Source organism: Cheilinus undulatus, linkage group 14 (assembly GCF_018320785.1).
Source record: "Cheilinus undulatus linkage group 14, ASM1832078v1, whole genome shotgun sequence".
NCBI classification, from domain to species: domain Eukaryota; kingdom Metazoa; phylum Chordata; class Actinopteri; order Labriformes; family Labridae; genus Cheilinus; species Cheilinus undulatus.
Window position 1 is genome coordinate 36,692,451 of NC_054878.1, and position 17,462 is coordinate 36,709,912.

The following is a 17,462-nucleotide window of genomic DNA, read 5'->3' on the forward strand; positions in this document are numbered from 1 at the left end:
GACAGCTGCTCCTGTGAGCTGTTTAATTTCCTGCCATAACAGCCACATCAAACAGAATACATACTCACCGTGCACGGCTCTGACAAAACACGATCCTGCAGTGCTATACGGGCGTGCGTCCAGCTCTTTGATACACTGTTTTTCCTTTACTCCTTCTTCAGTCTGGTACAGTTCTGTCACTTTCTCACAGCTGCCTCTCCTGCTCCCTCGTGCTGACTTTTCTCCCCTTGAGCTCCTCTCTCCAACGAGGTGAAAAACACACTTCTCAAATACAGATAGGTCATCACAGCATCTCTCATCCTCACCAGTTGCTAAGTAAGAGAGGATGCAAACAAGTTTTTCAGCATCATTTTGCACTGTGAAGCTGCTGAATGCTCTCTGTGCTGAGATGGAGAATGCAACAGCTGTTCAGTGTCAGTGTCCATGTGACAGAGCAGCTAAGGTGCCTCGTTAGACCTTTTTCAGAGAAAGGTGAACTACTGGAAACTAATCCTGGTCTTCTGCATGGAAAAATCTCATCAAAGCTTCTTATTTTTCACAGAGCTTAATCGACATCTTCAAGGAAATCAATAAAAGCAGCAACAAGTTGCCGTTCCTCTCTTTCTGCAGAGTTAGAGCGACTCCACTGGCAAGTGAAGTGAAGTTTGATTCCTCAAGGCTACACAGATTGACTGACCTTTTGTGTCCCACTGTGCTTCTGATTGCCGCTTCTTGGATGAACGTCCTCACAGACGCAGATTCAACCCCGAGCCACAGTTAAGAGAAATTCCCACATGGCCGGAAGCCTCATCCTGCATCCGAGCTCCGCACTCAGCAACATGTAAGAGGAAGAGAGGAAGAGGTGAGGAGGTGGAGGAGTAGGATGAAGCAGAGAGGGGCGGGGGGGAGGAGCAGCACTAGGAGAAGGAGGAGGAGGAGGAGTCGATGTGGGTGTCAGCAGCAGTCCAGAGAGGGACGATTGTTTGCTTTTGTATCGGCAGTGCTTTCTAGCTGGAAGTCTTCATCAGAGAGGAAACGCGCTCTCACAACTGCCTCACACGTCTCACTTCACAGTGACCTTGCTAATCCCTTATGTGTTTGACTGTGGACCCTCTTTAAAGTAGGGTGAGGGATGATGGAAGCAGCCAGAAGTGATTGGCAGAATTTGAAAACCGCTTTCAGTTTGCAAAGAAATCTCACACTCCTCTATTGTGTGATTCTGGTTTGGCCTTCCTTTTTCAGATAAGCTTCTTGCTGCAGAGCGAGCAAACAGAATTGTATTTTTTTCTCTCTTAAGGAGGTGAATTGAGGTAAGGATTGAATTCTTTGGTAAAAAAACAGACAAAAAGGCATTGGCTGACAGAGTATCTTTAGTCTATTCCAACAGATGCTTGAATTTGGAGGCGGATAATTCAATGAAAATGTTTTTTAAAAGTGCACTCTGTCGATATGGAAGGGATTGCAAGGCTGGCTGTATATTTGCCATTTATTTCTAATTGGAGTGAAGCAAAGGGGTATCAATATGCAGATTTTGATGTTAGAGTTTAACCAGAGTGGTCTGACATTTTGCAATCTGTTTAAGTAAAGGACACAGTTTGCTGATGACCTTCAATGCTGAACACTCATTTGACCTCTAGGCACCGTACCGCAAAGGAAGCAATTAACCTATCACTGAGCCCCTGACCCTCACATGGACAAACAACGGACATGTTGCGCTTTACTTGTGTTAAATGGTAAATAGACTTGAGGTTGTATAGCGCTTCTCTAGTCATCTCACTTCTTTAAGTGCTTTTTGCACGGCAGGTCACACCTACCCATTCACATCAGTGTACTCCATCTTCAGCGGCCTTCACACTGATGGCAGAGACTGCCATCAGTATGTAGAGTGGGCATCAGAATGAAGTAGGGCTGAATGATAGTGTAAAAACACGCACTGCAATAGTTTGTCTTCTTGTGATATACAATGTATGGACAAGAAGATTTAGTAACACCTGTTAATGAGTGAATTCAGGTGTTTCAATCAGACCCGTTTTCACAGGTGTTTAAAATCAAGCACCTAGCCATGCAGTCCCCATTTACAAACGTGTTACAAAATAAGATGGTTTATGACATTTGATATTCCACAGTCAACTGTAAGGGATATTATTGGAAAGTGGAAGCATTTAGGAGCAACAGCAATTCAGCCACGAAGCAGGAGACTTTGTAAGATCACAGAGTAGCGTCAACAACTACGAAGGCGCATGGTGCATCAAAGTTGCCAATGCTCTCCTGAGTTCATAGCTGGAGAGTTCTGACCTTCCAGTGGGATTAATGTAAGCACAAAAACTAGGAGGAGCTTCATGAGTGGGTTTCCATAGCTGAGCAGCTGCATGCAAACCACAGTGGAGCAGAGGCAACATATTCTGTGGATTGAGGAATCATATCTCACTGTGTGGCTGTCATGGGTGAGTCTGACCTGGCATGCCAGATGGATTTGTTTCACACATCCATCTGGAAAACCTTCCATAGACAGCGTTTGGGAAAGGGCAGAGCCTTTGAAAAAAAACTTGGAAGGGGATTGGATGAACGTTCTGTCACGTCTTTACAGGCCAATCAGAGCAACGAAACACGTGACGTAGCTCCTACCAAGGAGTAAAGTCGGTGGAGAACTGCATAACGCGAACCATGGGATTGTAGACTTTTGTCATTTTTGAAAAGAAAACAACTCAGTGCTGTTCTTTGTTCTTCTTTTAACAAAGAAATGTTGTCGAGTTCTGATAAACTGACGCTATAGCAGCATCCACGCTTATCTCATCCTCCGCCGTGCCCTAAAGTACTGCCCCTTGACACTGATTGGTCCTGTCACTTTCTAACCTGGCCCAAACTGTTCAGATGGGAGCTTTGCAAGATGGATTAGCCAGTGAGAAATACGGAAACGGACAAATCCATCTGTTTTGCAAGGTTAGAGTGAGTCTGGGTTTGACTGTGAAGTTTGGTGGAGGAGGGATAAATGTGTGGGGCTGTATTTTAGGGTTTGAGCGAGGGCTGGGCAATGAATCGCAATTAGATTAAATTGCAGTATGGCATGCAGCAATTTTCACATTGCAGACAGTGCAATTTTTTTTTCATCTGAGGAGTGTCAAAATGTCTGATACAATCTTTTTCTCTTTTTTATGCTCTACCCATAAAGTTTTGACCAAGTTTTGAGCAGCAGAGATCCATGAGCATGGGTTCGCATTTTCCACACCTACACCAACAGGTAACTCGGGATCTCTCCTGCTCAAAACTTTCAAATGATGCTCTCTCTGTCAACCCGTTGACTCTCCATCTGTATAAGTTTTTCTTTGGTGTACTCCGGTTCATACAAATATCCTCTTGTATCCACAGTAGACTGCACATCATCATTACTCGCTCATATTATATTTAGCTTAGTGTGGCGGATGATCAGAGGATATCAGTGCGTGGCAGAAGGAGACAAAATGCTGAAAGCTGCATCGTAAATCAGTGCCTGACAGAGGAATTTCTTTTGGAGAAGTGAACTGCTTTGTACATTTACGACACAGTGTACAGGCGAGCCAACATATTTTCTTAGCCCATATTTATGTAAAACTCTTTAAATTACATGGAAAAAAACGTTCCCATCTACAGCCATTATGCCGCAGAGCTCTCTGAGCTCCATCTAACCACAGGAACAACTTTCACAGAAATCACTGGAGGCTAATGCCACCACTATAGCCAAGTACCTCATACTTCAAAAATCCAAAAACATCCCTTTAAAGTTGGCTTAAAGTTGTCTTGTTGACTGACAGTAAAAACAAAATCTTGTCAAATAATTGTAGCTGTCTTAGAAGTTAATCTATTTATGTATTCTTTTTTTTACCTTACCTTTAGCTGTAGATATATATATTTTTTTACCTAATGCATTTCTTTGTTTGGGTCACAGTCATGTTGATCAGTCTTCATGTGATAGAAATTTGTTGTGTAATACACACTTGTTCACAAGAATCCAGATTGCATTTTTGTCTAGCTTCTTGTATTAAACACAGATATTTGATAGTAATGTGAATAGCAGTCGTGTTGTTTTCTTCATCAGGAATCTGATATGTGTAGAAGGGTTTGACTGTCACATCGATTTACCTCTAACTAGAGGCGGATGTACTTGTGAGACTTCAGCCTCCCTAAAGCAATGCAGCATAAGTAATGACTTCCTAGTTTTGAGTGTCATTACAGAATGAGTAGGGGCGCCAAAAAGATCAATAATGACAGATTGACCATTGTTGACTAAAATCCTGTGAAAGATAAGTACATCCCCTGACGTACTCGGCATGCCTTTAGCCAAAGCTTTCTGCTTTAAAGGGAACATTTTAGTCTCTGATCCATGAAGAAGAAAACTGTGTTCAGGTTTTAAAAGCTCACCAATACGCTGCTTGTTGCTGCGTTCATGAGCAGATGTTCATATCAGTGTTCAGTGAGGACAGCTCAATGTCTGATGTTGACACAGTGAGACTAAGAAGACGTCACATGTTGTGGAACATGTCAGCATTAAGCACTGCGCTTGAAATAACGTGAGGTCTTATACAGGTGGGCAGCAACGATGAAGAAAGATGGGATCAGGGTTATTTATAAACCTAGCTTGCTTTCCTTGGGCAGGCTGTAGCATATTTACAGTTTCTAACATTATTAGTTTCTCTAACATTTTATAACCATATTCATGAACAAACTATTTAATCCTCTTGTGCACCACAGCCTCTGAAATATGAAGTTACAAAAATTCAATCGCCCCCTTGTGGCCGAAGTGTAGGTGGTAGAGGCTGTTCTCACTGTTAATGCCTAAAAATAGCATACATTTTAAAGGGGACATATTTTACCCAAGTTTATATTGGTCTAAGAGGTCCCCAAAACATGCCTTTAAAGTTTGTTGCTGAAAAAAAAACACTCCAGTATTGGATTTTTGTATGTCTAAAAAAAAACCCTCTCTGTTCCAGCCCTGCTCAGAGCGGGCTGTGTCTGTGGCTTTAAATGTTACTGAGCTGCCTGACTCCGCCCCTGACCCTGCCCCTCTCAGGAAATAGATGTGGCTTAATGGATGTGGCTTTCCTGATCCTCTTCTCAGCCGGCAGCTGAGCAGAAGATCAGGAGAGGAGGGCGGAGCTTTATTCCAAGTGGGAAGGGCCAACCAAACCTAGGGGCAGTGCTAACTCCCCACATGACATCATGAGGGGAAAATCTGAGAACACAGCAATCATTTTCTGCAAGGTGGGAAAGGGGTGGGGGGGTTCTCTGGTACTTGAGGGGGTTGTGGACAGGCCAGGGGCACATATTTTTGTGAGAAAAGCCTGGCCCTCACAACATCTGTTAAAATAAAAGCTGGCCCTTGAACAAATGTAGTTGATGACCTCTGGCTTAGGGCCCAGGGTGGAGATTGGCACCAGGCTATTCACCTGCAAGCAGTACAAAAGGCTGATGGTGCTCTCCTAACATTCGTTTCTAAGCATTTGCTTAATCTTAGTGTAGACGTGAGGTCTGAATGTAAATCTGCATTTTATTGACTTTGCAGTTACTGACTAGGAGCATCCCTACTGCAAATACAAAAATCTTTAAGAGGAACTAAATGCATAGCCGTTCCTTGTTTGGTCCTTTTCTGTGGTGGGAGATCTGCAATATTGATGTCAGCAGAAAATTGGTTTTCATATTAGAAAATCAGTCTAACTGGGTAAATTTCTCTTTAGCAAAGTGTGATACTACTGGGTAAGTAAAATTTAAGGGAATGAAAAGCAAACAGGGTGTTAAATCTGTCCCTTGAAGAATAGTGCATCGATCTATGATTACATTTATTTGACCAATTTACCCATTAACATAAACAATACTCTCACCCCTCAAGCCCTTGGAATTAACATGTTTTCCCTCCCTAAGCGATAGGCTTTGTGCATTGTTAAACCCTATTCATGCATGAAGTCTTTTCACTTCAACAAAGGTATTAGCTCTGAGAGGTGTCGCTGCATTATTCAGTTATTCTAATAGAGGATTTGGCGACAGGAGGACCCATTCAAACGCTGACTTTTTTTCTGGCTCCTTCAGAAATAACATCTCGCCTGAAAGGAGCACAGCTGTTTCATCCTCACTCTGTGATTGAGTCTGCCGAGTGAAGACCGAGCTCTGTGCATATCTTTCAAACAGTTTTTCTTTCATGTGAATATATCATGCATGTTCCCGCGGACCGCCGAGCCGCAGGCCTGCTATCGATTATCAGGAGAATGCAATAGAAAGGATATGAGACATGTCTAATGTATCCCTCAGAGGGTTAATGTAATGAGGCTCACAGATACGCGCTGATTGCTCCATTTTCGTAGATTGGGCTCATCCACCCACACAGTTGACCCCAGTGACACCAGCATTGTGACACGATGCTGTTAACCACCTCTGTTACCATGAGTGGACGCTACTGGAGACTCACAGATTGATTGTGGACAATACAGTAAGCATCAATTAGTCATTGTCACATCAAGAGGAAATATGGTTTCTTACCAGACTTTTTTCAACCAGTTGTTACAGATGTTTCTTTTTTTCTAGGAAAATGATAAAAAGAAAATGTAGGAAGGAAGCATTTTTGTGTGGGCAGAGACCAGTAGACTCGTATCTGTACGGAGAATCAAGCTGTTAAGCCACCCAAGAGGAGTTGCCTGGTGCATCATGAGAAATTATTGGGTCTGACTAAAATGACAGATCATTTCGATCAGTGCATCCCCAACTCAGCCATCCCACCACTCAGAGAATAAATGTAAAGCCCAGTTCACAACAAGACCATTTTAGACTGTTACTGGCAACAGTTGCAGCTGTGTGAACTAAGCTGTTGCAGCTATTATCAGGCCAACTGATGGAGATGCCTGGATTCAGTTTGTCAGGTCTCAGTAGCTGGTTTTTAGCAGCCATGGAATGGGAAATAGAAATCTTGCTTTGGAAGATTTTACCCTCAAATTTCACATTCTTCTGCACAGTGATCCTCATTCGAGCACTCCCTTGAGGGAATTGCTCCCTCTCTAGGTAGTCTATGTAATTTCATAGCATGCTTTCTGCATTGTGCATTGTGTTCTTTTTTTTTTTAAGTGGAGACTGTTGTCAGCATACGTCAGTCCTCAATTGGGCGGACCCTTTGCAAATCTCATCTGATTTTGCCATTAATTTTGAGTTGCATGGCTCACTGGAAGTCTTGTCAAGTTTTAGTCAGATTGTGCAATGTTTCTCATGCTGTGTACAGAGTACAGTTCCTCCCAACTGGTCGAGCCGTATGGCTCTATACGCTTTTACAGTGAAAGCTGAACCACAAGCAGAATCCTCAACTATGGGGTATTTTTTCCTTCATAAACTGTTAGAAGCTTAAATCGTCATGACAACAGCTGAAATGACTTTCTACAGCTGTGTAGACCGTGTAGTGTGAGTGCATAAATCATGCACTATGGTCGTGCCCTGTAAACGATTCAGTCTCACAGCATGGTCCGACATTCAGCTACGACTGTCATATAGTCAGCCTCAAACGACCCAAATGCAGTGGGGCAGCACAGAGTAACTGCAAATCATAGACTCCCAACTGTTATTCTCATCACTATGTCAACATTAAATTACATCAGTCAGAGGTTCACAGAGATAATTTGACACTAAGGATGAAGAAAAGTTTTTTAGAGTTGGAAAACCACAGGATTTTATTTGACACCACACATCCCTTGAAGAAAATATAAAAACTTTTAATTTCCTTAGTACTGACACGATACAAGCAGAAAAATTCCAAAGTAATATAAAATGAACAGCAAATCAACATCAGAAAGACAAAATGGCTTGCTATCTACATTTTACTCACACATTGGTCTTGATATTGTTTGACATCAAGCTGCTCAGTGCTGCGCTTCAAAAACCCATTCATACGGTGAGGGCATGTGCCACTGCCAACTGGAAAATAAACCTCAGTGCACACAAAGCTGCAGATACGGAGTTAGTGGAATTTCCCTGAAGCACTTCAGTAACTGAAGGGTAATTGAAGGGCTTTTATTACAAGTTATCATAATGAAAAACAGAAATTCATGGCGGAAGAAAGTAAACTCAAATGAGAGAGAGACAGAGAGAAAGCACTGTGGTGTCAGTCAATGTTTTGTAAAAATGAAACTTAAACAGAAGTTACTACTGAGGCTGAACGCTGTTATTTTACCAACCGTACACTGACTGTGACAGTCCGTGCTTAATTAGCGAGTGGTAGTGAGAAACAAAGGGGGAAAGAGGGAAAGATGAAGTGTATGAGGATGGGGAATTATGATGTCTGTACAACCGATAGGCCTTCATAAAAACACTTGAGCCCGACTTGAGTCTGCCTCCTTTGAGGGACTGGTAGTTAAGCCTGGAGTCAGTGCTGTGTGCCAGGCACAGACACACCTCACTCTCTGTAACTATGATGCATGTGTCACAGAACAGTTTTCTTGTAGCACATGCAGCATCATGTAGCACTGTATAGCCCTGTGTTTAATGTAGCGTTTGCTGGCATTTCAGGCGACTGCTTCGGCAGGTTTATATTGATTGGGAGTGTTTGTGAAGTGATGCAAAGGTTGTGCCACATACTAGTAATCTGGAATATTCTCCCCAGATAAACGTTCCTCTTTCTTAGGAACACAGCGTTTTAGTAAAGCAAAATCAATTTGTTATATTCCGTGTTCAATAGTTGATTTTACTTTATTGGCCTACTCCATCCACAATTCTATTAATAAAAATCACAAGGCCCTGTTTATGGAAATGATACATCGTCTCCTTCAGTTGCAGCAGTTTGAGCTGACAGACTTTCAGAATATTGCAGAGAAGCCCGTCACAAATCTTTAGTCTGAGCTTGGTTTAAGGGTTAGCTGCTTTAGGATTTCAGCTATTCCTGATATTTATGCTTCCTGGTTGAGTAAGTGTACTTATCCAGCATACAGCAAAATAAAACCCTTACAATTACAAAACGTTTGGAGTTAATCTATAGAAATCGCCAGTACTACTATGCAACCAGAAGCCCCTTTCACACATGCAATGTACTCCTGAAAATTTCCTCCAGTTATTTTGGATGAACTGCATGTTTGAATGTAATCCACCAACTTTTTCACCACAACTTTGTCCATTTTTTTCTACTTGCCCCGTTGTAACATACAGTGCATTCAGAAAGTTTTCAGACAACCGCCTTAATTTTTTACTTCCATTATGATACAGCCTGACGCTACAGTCAAAAACATATTTTCCTTCTCTCAATAATCTATACTCAGTACCCCATAATGAGAAAGTGAAAACATATTTTTTTGCTAATTTATTAGAAATAATAAACTGAAGTATCACCTTTGAGATGTTTCTACACCTTGATTGGAGTCCACCTGTGGTAAATTAAATTGATTGAATATGATCTGGAAAGGCATGCACCTCTCTATAGAAGGCCTCATAGCTGACAATGCTTATCAGAGCAAAAGCCAAGCCATGAGGTCAAAGGAACTGCCTGCAGAACTCAGAGATAGGATTGTTGCAAGGCATGGATCTGGGGAAGGCTACAAACAATTCTGTTGCACTGAAGGTTCCCAAGAGCAAAGTGACCTCCATAACTCTTAAATGGAAGAAGTTTGGCACAACCAGGAATCTTCCAAGAGCTTGTCGCCTGGCCAAACTTAGTAAGAGAGTTGACCAAGAACATTGACTGAACTCCAGAGATCCTGTGAGGAAATAGGACAAAGCTCCAGACATCACTGCAGCCCTCAATGTCTTGGGCTTATGGCAGAGTGGCTAGACAGAAAACTCTCCTCTGTGCAAAACACATGAAAGCATGTTTGGAGTTTGCAAAAACCTCCATGTAAAAGCCAACAAAAAAAAGTGAAGAGGGTCTAAATTCTTTATGAATGCACTGTATCTTGCAAGTATATTACCATATATGATGGGAAAAAGCTGTCTTTACAATGCCAAACTCTGCTTTGCCAACTGTCTTGGATGAATGGTAAACACTACGACCTCTGTCAAAAAGGGAAAATGTCTCTCTATGAGGTACAGTACAAGTACAATTTTATGAAAAACTCAGTAACAGACTGTTCTGCATTTTTTTTTAAACTCTCAGGACAGCAGGTGATGTTTAGGCTTGAGAAACAAGTTCATATGGAGACTAATAAAATCAGTTTTTGCCATTCAGCAATTAATTTCCCAGACTAGCCTTAACTAGCATAAATCCGCTAGTTGCATGCCAGTTCTGATTTCTGTACAGCCTAAGTCTGTAAGCAGACTGAGCATTTGCCCAGAAACAGTAACATTGTCACTTTTGTGACTGACATTAGCACAAAGGGGCTATGATAAATTTTCCATCTTGAAAATAGGTGGTGATTCTTGTGCTCCTCTGGACTTCGTTGTTAGGTTTAGTGAACGAGCCCCTGCTGCTTGCTGTTTGTCTGAATAAAGACAGCACCTCTCCTCACTAATGTTTCATTTGGTTGCTCTCTGCTAATGAGCAGCCTGACTTCATAATAAATGCAGAAGTGTTCAGGCAGCAGGAAGATGACAACTGGAGGCTTTGTGAAGCCATGCATGTGGTGCAAGGCTTTATGTGCCATTATTACCATCCCTGCTTTTGTTATTTACTGAAAGACAAGCAACACAGTGTGGGAGGCGTGAAGCACACAAAGCAATTACCTTTAATTGAGGCAGAGAATCACACCATTAAATGACTAATTTCATTTGTCTTTCTAAACCGCACTCTTTAAATAATTGGCTCTGTTTTTGTAAAATAAAGGTTATTTGATAATGCAACCTCACAGAGATATGGTTCTATATCATCAGTTCACATAAATCAATGACCCCACAACCCTATCAATACTGAAAAGGCTGAGCACTGATAGGAGGAGGAAGCTTGCTTCGTTATGTAAAGGTTTTAATAATTACTCGCTTTGAAACTGGTTTATCGGGCTCTAGGAGACTTCACAACGATTATTCTCCATTATTAAAAGCATAAACAGATTATATAGCTGAGATTTATTTGTAGGTGTTTTAGTCTGTCTGTGAAATAAAGAAAATACTAATAAACCTGAATCTCAAATTACTTGACTTTAAATGATATTCAATATGAAAAGATCGGTAGCACTTGTGTTAATTTGTGTTGTGTGAAAGAGCCCGTCGCTACAACTCTTTGTAGTAACTTTTTTGTTACTTTACAATGTTTTTGCAATACTTTAAATACTTTTTCATCTACATTTCTTGATGAATTCTAGTATCTTAAAGTGCCCAAGCTTAAGAAAAAACACATATTTTAGGAAACAGGGTCATAGGCATGAAATGGATCCAACAAGTACTGCAAGCAGACCTTACACATAGTCCATATAGCACAAATACACTGATGTATCTGTGTAATTTAGACAAGGTGTAGAAGTTTGATTCCATTTTTTACTCTTCTAGTATCAAGTCAAAGAATAAAATTCTGGTATCATGACAGCCCTACAACAAACAAAGTAAATGTGCTTTTTTGTATTATTTTACTTGCAAATTTGATGATTAAAAATGAATAAATACCAAATATTAGGTGCCCAGGACTTATATTTTTGATGCATTGTTTTCATAAAAGGGTTGATAATAGGGATGTGTAATATATCAAGTCTTAATGATACTGTGTATAAATGAGATATAGGGTAGGAGGGTATCATTTATGTTGAAAAAGTCATTATGGATGTTAATTTGGAAAAAAAAAGATGCTAGGCCCAATGCTCAGTAAAAAGATAGATTAGAGTTACAACCACTAACAATAATATACTTCTACAAAATAATTCATTTCAAATGCTTAGGCTAAAAGGAGAGATATAATTTTAATCATTTATTTATTTGTGCATTTGTTTATTTATTTATCTATCCATATATTTATTTTAACTAAGGAGAATTCATAGATGTAAATATTTAATTTCTTTTTTGATAGGGCTGTCAGCATGACTCAGAATTCTGTCGCTGCTGTTTGCAGATGATGTGATTCTGTTGGCTTCTTCTGCTGAGGATCTCAGCAATATTAAACAGATCTAATGGATTGATAGTTTTACCTCAGGTTCTGCTTTAATCAATAGTTTTCTGTTGCTGGGTGTAGTGATGAAATGGCAATATCATTTTGCCTTTCCCCCACACAATAGAAAAGTATGAATTGTATTAATGAGGACTTTGATCAGTGAGGTATCATTATCAATATAAATTAACGCCTCCAATCTCTACTTTAAACTGACTTTGTTTTTGCTAAAATGCATCGAGATGTGCATTATTTATCAACATTCAGCTAACAAATATATATATGATTTTTGGTTCATATTGTTCATATTGAAATTAAAAATGCAGGTATCATGACGAGCCGAGCTGTCTAGAGTCAATTATTCGCCACAGCTTTAGTGAATCAGCATAACTAAGCACACTGGATTTAATGGATTGTAAAGGATTAATATCAATACATGGACAGATTGGCTTTCTTAAATCTGCCTTGTTAGTTGGGTTTCCTTACTAAGAGCCTGCCTTTGGATATGAATGTGACCTCAGTCTGAAATTGGGTGAACCGAGATGAATGAGCATCATTAGAGGCTCCCAATGAAACACAAGCAGAGTTGACCGCGGGGCTTGTTTGCCTCGCAGCATCTCACTGAGACAGACTGAGGGAGAAATGTAGTCTAATGGAAAAAGATGGCCACTTTAATGTATTGATCCCTTTCTTCTTAATTTGTTCAGTTTGTTTTTGACTAAACGACAATCTTACAATCCAAAGGAAAGGGTAAGGAAGTCATGAATAATAAAAAGTCTCAGAGAGTCATGGACTCTGTAGATAATTAGTGTGTATATGGACAATTATTCATCAGTCAGACCTTTTGACCTCATATGACAGCCTTGTGTTGTTGGAAAGATAAACTTGTTTACAGCCTATTAATGAGAAAATAAATGCATCTGAATCTTCCAAGAATGGTTCACCACATTAGTGTTGAATAGATTATATAATACCAGGTGATGTCTCTTTGTTAGGTTCGATAAAACAGTGAGATACAGTGGCATCATAAATATCTGCATCTGGTTCCTGATAAAATGAGCCTATTTTTCTTTAAATGTTTCCTCTGTGGACCTGATGGTCAAAGATGTTGATATCTATACTGTAACCTCTATGCATTTAATTGGAGAGCTAGTGAATCTCCTCCAAGTATATTTTTTATTTTCATTGTCTCTCATTGACTCTGATGGCAGCATTTTGGTAAATAGTGAAGGGTTATTTCCCATCATGCTCCTGGGGGAGGCTTTCAGATAGAAAAAAAAACAGTAATAGAGGCAAACAGAAGCAGTAATCGACCACATTTATGGCCTGTGTGCAGTGGTTAAGGCTGTAACTGAGCTGGCCAGCATTAAAGTCTAGAAAGCACTCAGAGATGTAATTGTATTCTTTAAGGATGTTTACATTTAACAGAGAGATTTAACTTTGTCATCCATGCCAGTTGGCACCAGAATTCATAGTTTACTGAGCTTTATTGTTCATGTTTTGTTAATTCAGGCCCGCAATGTCTGTGTTGTGTTCAAGCTGTTGTGCAGCAGCTGACCACTAGATGGGGGTGTAGCTCTGGTTAATATCAACAGACATGCTAGGATGTTGTTCAGTGACTCCAATGTGAATGTGCAGAGTGCACAACAGAGTCCAGATTTGACCAGGCCACTCCAAAACGTTCTCTTTTTTTAATACATTCTGAGGTGGACATGCTGGTGTGTTTCAGATCATTATCCTGCTTCAAAACCCAAGTGCGCCTGAGCTTGAGGTCACAAACTCATGGCCAGACATTCTCCTTCAGGATTGTCTTTTAGAGAGCAGAATTCATTGTTCCATCAATTACGGAAAGTCGTCCAGGACCTGAAGCACCAAAGGGACTCAGACCATCACACTACCACCACCATGTTTGACTGTTGGATGCTGTGTGAGTTTTACGCCAGACACGACACACACTTTCCAAAAAGTTCAACTTTTTGTCTCATCACTCACAGAATATTTTTCTGAAAGTCTTGGGGATCATCCAGATGTTTTTTGGCAAATGTGCGATTGATCTTTGTGTTCTTTTTGATCAGCAGTGGTTTTGGCCTTGGACCTCTTGGATGCCATTTTTGCCAAGTGTCTGTCTTATGGTTGAATCATGAACACTGACCCTAACTGAGTCAGGTGAGACCTGCAGGTCTTTAGATGTTGTTCTGGGTTCTTTTCTGATGCACTCTAGGAGTAGTTTTGGTAGGACGGCCACTCTCACAACTCACTATTCACAACTACTCCAAGTTTTCTCCATTTGTGGTAATGGCTCTCACTGTGGTTCTCTAAATCCCAAAGCCTTGGAAATGGCTCTGTAACTCTTTTCAGACTGATAGATGTCAATTTTTTTTTTTTGTCACATGTTCTTGAATTTCTTTTAGCAAATCTTTTAGCCTACTTCACTTTGTCAGACAGGTTCTTTTTAATACTCAACAGGTCTGGCAGTAATCAGGCCTGGGTGTGGCTAGTGAAACTGAGCTCAGCTTTCGAGAAAAAAAAAGGTTAATCACAGTTAATTAATGACTTAACAACAACAACAAATACTTTTTCACATAGGGCAGCCAGGTAGGTTTGGATGGCTTTTTTGGGACAATGTTTACCCGCAGACATTGTGATCCATGGTCAGCCATGGTGAATAAAGTGTACTCTTTTTTGACAGTTTTCTGGTTCTTTTCTTATATTTAGACTATATGATATGTGGCTTCTGGTGATGATGCATTGTTGCAGGTACTTGTGAGCAAATGAAAGATGAGCCAGAGATTCCAGCTGGACTAAAAGGAGCACAAGTTTGATGCAAAGACATATTAAACATTTACCACTTGCAGTATTTTTTCAGCCAACAGACACTTTGGATGAGGATGATGTGTTGAGTTCCTGCAATGGTGGAACAAAACTTGATTTATTATATAAATAATTATCGTAGGGATGGTTCATTTATAAAGGCATGCTGAAGCAAGCAACAATTAATTGATCAAAAAAACACATTTTTGGCTCATTTTAAAGGCTTTTGTTGAACAAAAAGGCCCAAAAAACATCATTAGAAAGCCATCAGATCATCATTAAGGTGTCAAAATGAGCTCTGAGAAGTTGTGTTTTATATTACTAAGAAACAAGTTGGTTATGAAAATTTGTACTTATTTATTGATGGTTTATTTCTTAGGGACAGATACAGTACACATAGACAAACTAGAGCAGGCATACAATGCAAATTTCATAGTTTTCAAAGCAAATGCTAATTTGCAACACTTTCTAAAAGGTGTTTTATGAGAATAAAGGTTAAAACCATAAGTAAATAGAGAAATAAAGGTGAACTGGGATTAACCAGGCTTTGGAAGCTCTCTTAAAAGTTTGTAATAAGTTTCAAGTGATCAGATAGCCAGATCCAAATTTGTCTTGTGTAACAGAAAAAGCTATGTGAATGATGTTTTGCAGAATGAAACGTTGCAGTTTCCACTTGATGCTACTCTGGTTAATCTGCAGCAGCTCTGTAGTCCCTTTATGTAAAGGCAGAGGAGCCTGAATAAAGGCAACAGATGTTTATCACATAGATAAATCACACACCAGAGTCTTGATGGCACCGTGGTTAGGTATCATCCCATGTATGGAGGCAGGTTTAAGTCTGACCTGCAGCTCCTTTTCCACATGGTAAGACCTACCCTCCCTCCCTCATTTCCTATGCTGTCTGCTCCCCTGTCTGAATAAAATCATGATGAAACGTCTTAAAAAATCCCAGACCAAAGGCTTTAAATCCAGATGTTATTCATTCAAAAAAGGTGAAAGGGAACTGTCAAACTAACTCCTTGAAGCCATGAGCAGAATGAACGATCGTCTAAACTGTATTTGTCTTGTACAAATGCATCTCTTCACAGAGCACAGGTGTCTGAGTGTTTGTTTTCTACACTGTAGCATCATAATTCAGTCAGACTCTGACAGTTACGAGCATGCTCGGATGAATTAACAGCAACAAAAGAGGAACTCTGGATTCCTGGAGTGAATCAATCAGTGCTGGTGGCAGCTTGCTCTATTTTGTTGTTTTTTTAGTGCTGTGGCTTCAGTTATAATTCATCCTCCAAAGTCTTCAAAGGACTGAGTCAACTTCCTGGCAGTTTGATTCTTATTTAAGGCGATCTGTGCGTCTTTATTTAGCTGCCAGTGGGTGCATTGTTCTTATCTTGCTGTGGACTTTGAAGCCTTTTTGAAAAGATAAAGAAAACGCTGGTAATGATGGTTTGCCTGTGAGAAAAACAAACACTTATTCCTCATCAATTTGACAAATAAAAAAGCACAAGATAGCAGGTTTTTACACATTATTTTTTAAAATTCATTTCAAAGTAAATAACAGCACATATCTTCACAATAAAGCCAGATGGATCAACATCAGTCACTGTAGCCACCTTTTCCCACATGATGGATTCATTTTAGTGCTGCCTTGATCAGGAAAAGCTGTTTACCGAGTTGTCCACTCTGCTAACGTAATAGCCGAGGCTCCTTACATTTTTATAATGAAGGACCCAGATGTCCCAGCACTCACAGCCATGCTTTTTCAGCCACAGGCACCAGCATGAGGAGGCTACATGTGAGCCCGCAGCACACACTCACCTGGTTTGCCCTCCATGGAGCCTCTTTGTTGTCTGTTTTTATAGAGTGTTACAAAGGCTTGAAGAGCTATTGTCACAAATCTGTTTGACTGCTGTGAAGTATTCATAATAGATTAACAAGCTGTGTCACTGATGTTGGTATTGATTTTGTTAAATCTGTGAACGTCACTGTAAAACACTGGGGAGGCTTTGGTCAATTCAATCAGCCAATCAGTGCCGGTTATTGTTCCACATGTCATAGAGGTCAGTGTGCATCTGATTGTCACTTAAATTAGTTGTCACGGCTGTCATGTCAGGATTTTTTTCTTCAAAAGGCTTTCCAAATCATACCAGGGTAAAGCTTTAGAAGCGTTTGAAGTGATGTGTTTTGATTGCCTTGTCTTGCAGTAGCCTCGGAAAGTTTATTTTGCACCTCTGCTTTCTTTGGCAATAAAGCAACACCTTCTAACTTTTCTAGCAGAAAATAGTTTTGAAGTCAATCTGAGCGTAGAATGACTTTGAACAGAAAGACTGGCATGCACCCAATTTAAAAGAGTAGCACAGCGGGCACTGGTTCACACACTAGCCCTCAGCTAAAAAGAAGCCATTTAGCCCATTAAAGGCTGTTTAGAAAAAATGAGGATGAAAAATGTAAGAGTATGGTAGAAAATGAAGAAAAAGTTAGAAAGTTAAACTAGAGTAAATGTTGACAGGCTTTTAGATACTAGCCAGAGCTTTGAGCGTCATCTGGTAGGGCTGGGTATTTCCTACAGCCTCATGTTAATATACAGTTCATAACAATTCACATTGATTTTGAATACTAAACATGTCCTAATCAACATGTCCTACACAGAATTTACCACAGGAGCTGTTTTTTA

The 17,462-nt window shown here is 40.2% G+C and overlaps 2 protein-coding genes across 2 annotated transcripts in view; one reads left to right on the forward strand and one right to left on the reverse strand.

Annotated features, from left to right (window-relative positions):
• LOC121521238 (muscarinic acetylcholine receptor M5-like) overlaps nt 1-765 on the reverse strand; it is a 37,692-nt gene extending 36,927 nt beyond the window's left edge. The window contains exon 1 of the mRNA XM_041805056.1: nt 69-765. The gene's annotated coding sequence lies outside the window, so the exon portion shown is untranslated. The remainder of the gene's footprint in view (nt 1-68) is intronic.
• The window catches only part of aven (apoptosis, caspase activation inhibitor), a 68,303-nt gene that overhangs the window by 33,121 nt on the left and 17,720 nt on the right, over nt 1-17,462 (forward strand). The gene's annotated exons all lie outside the window — the stretch shown is intronic.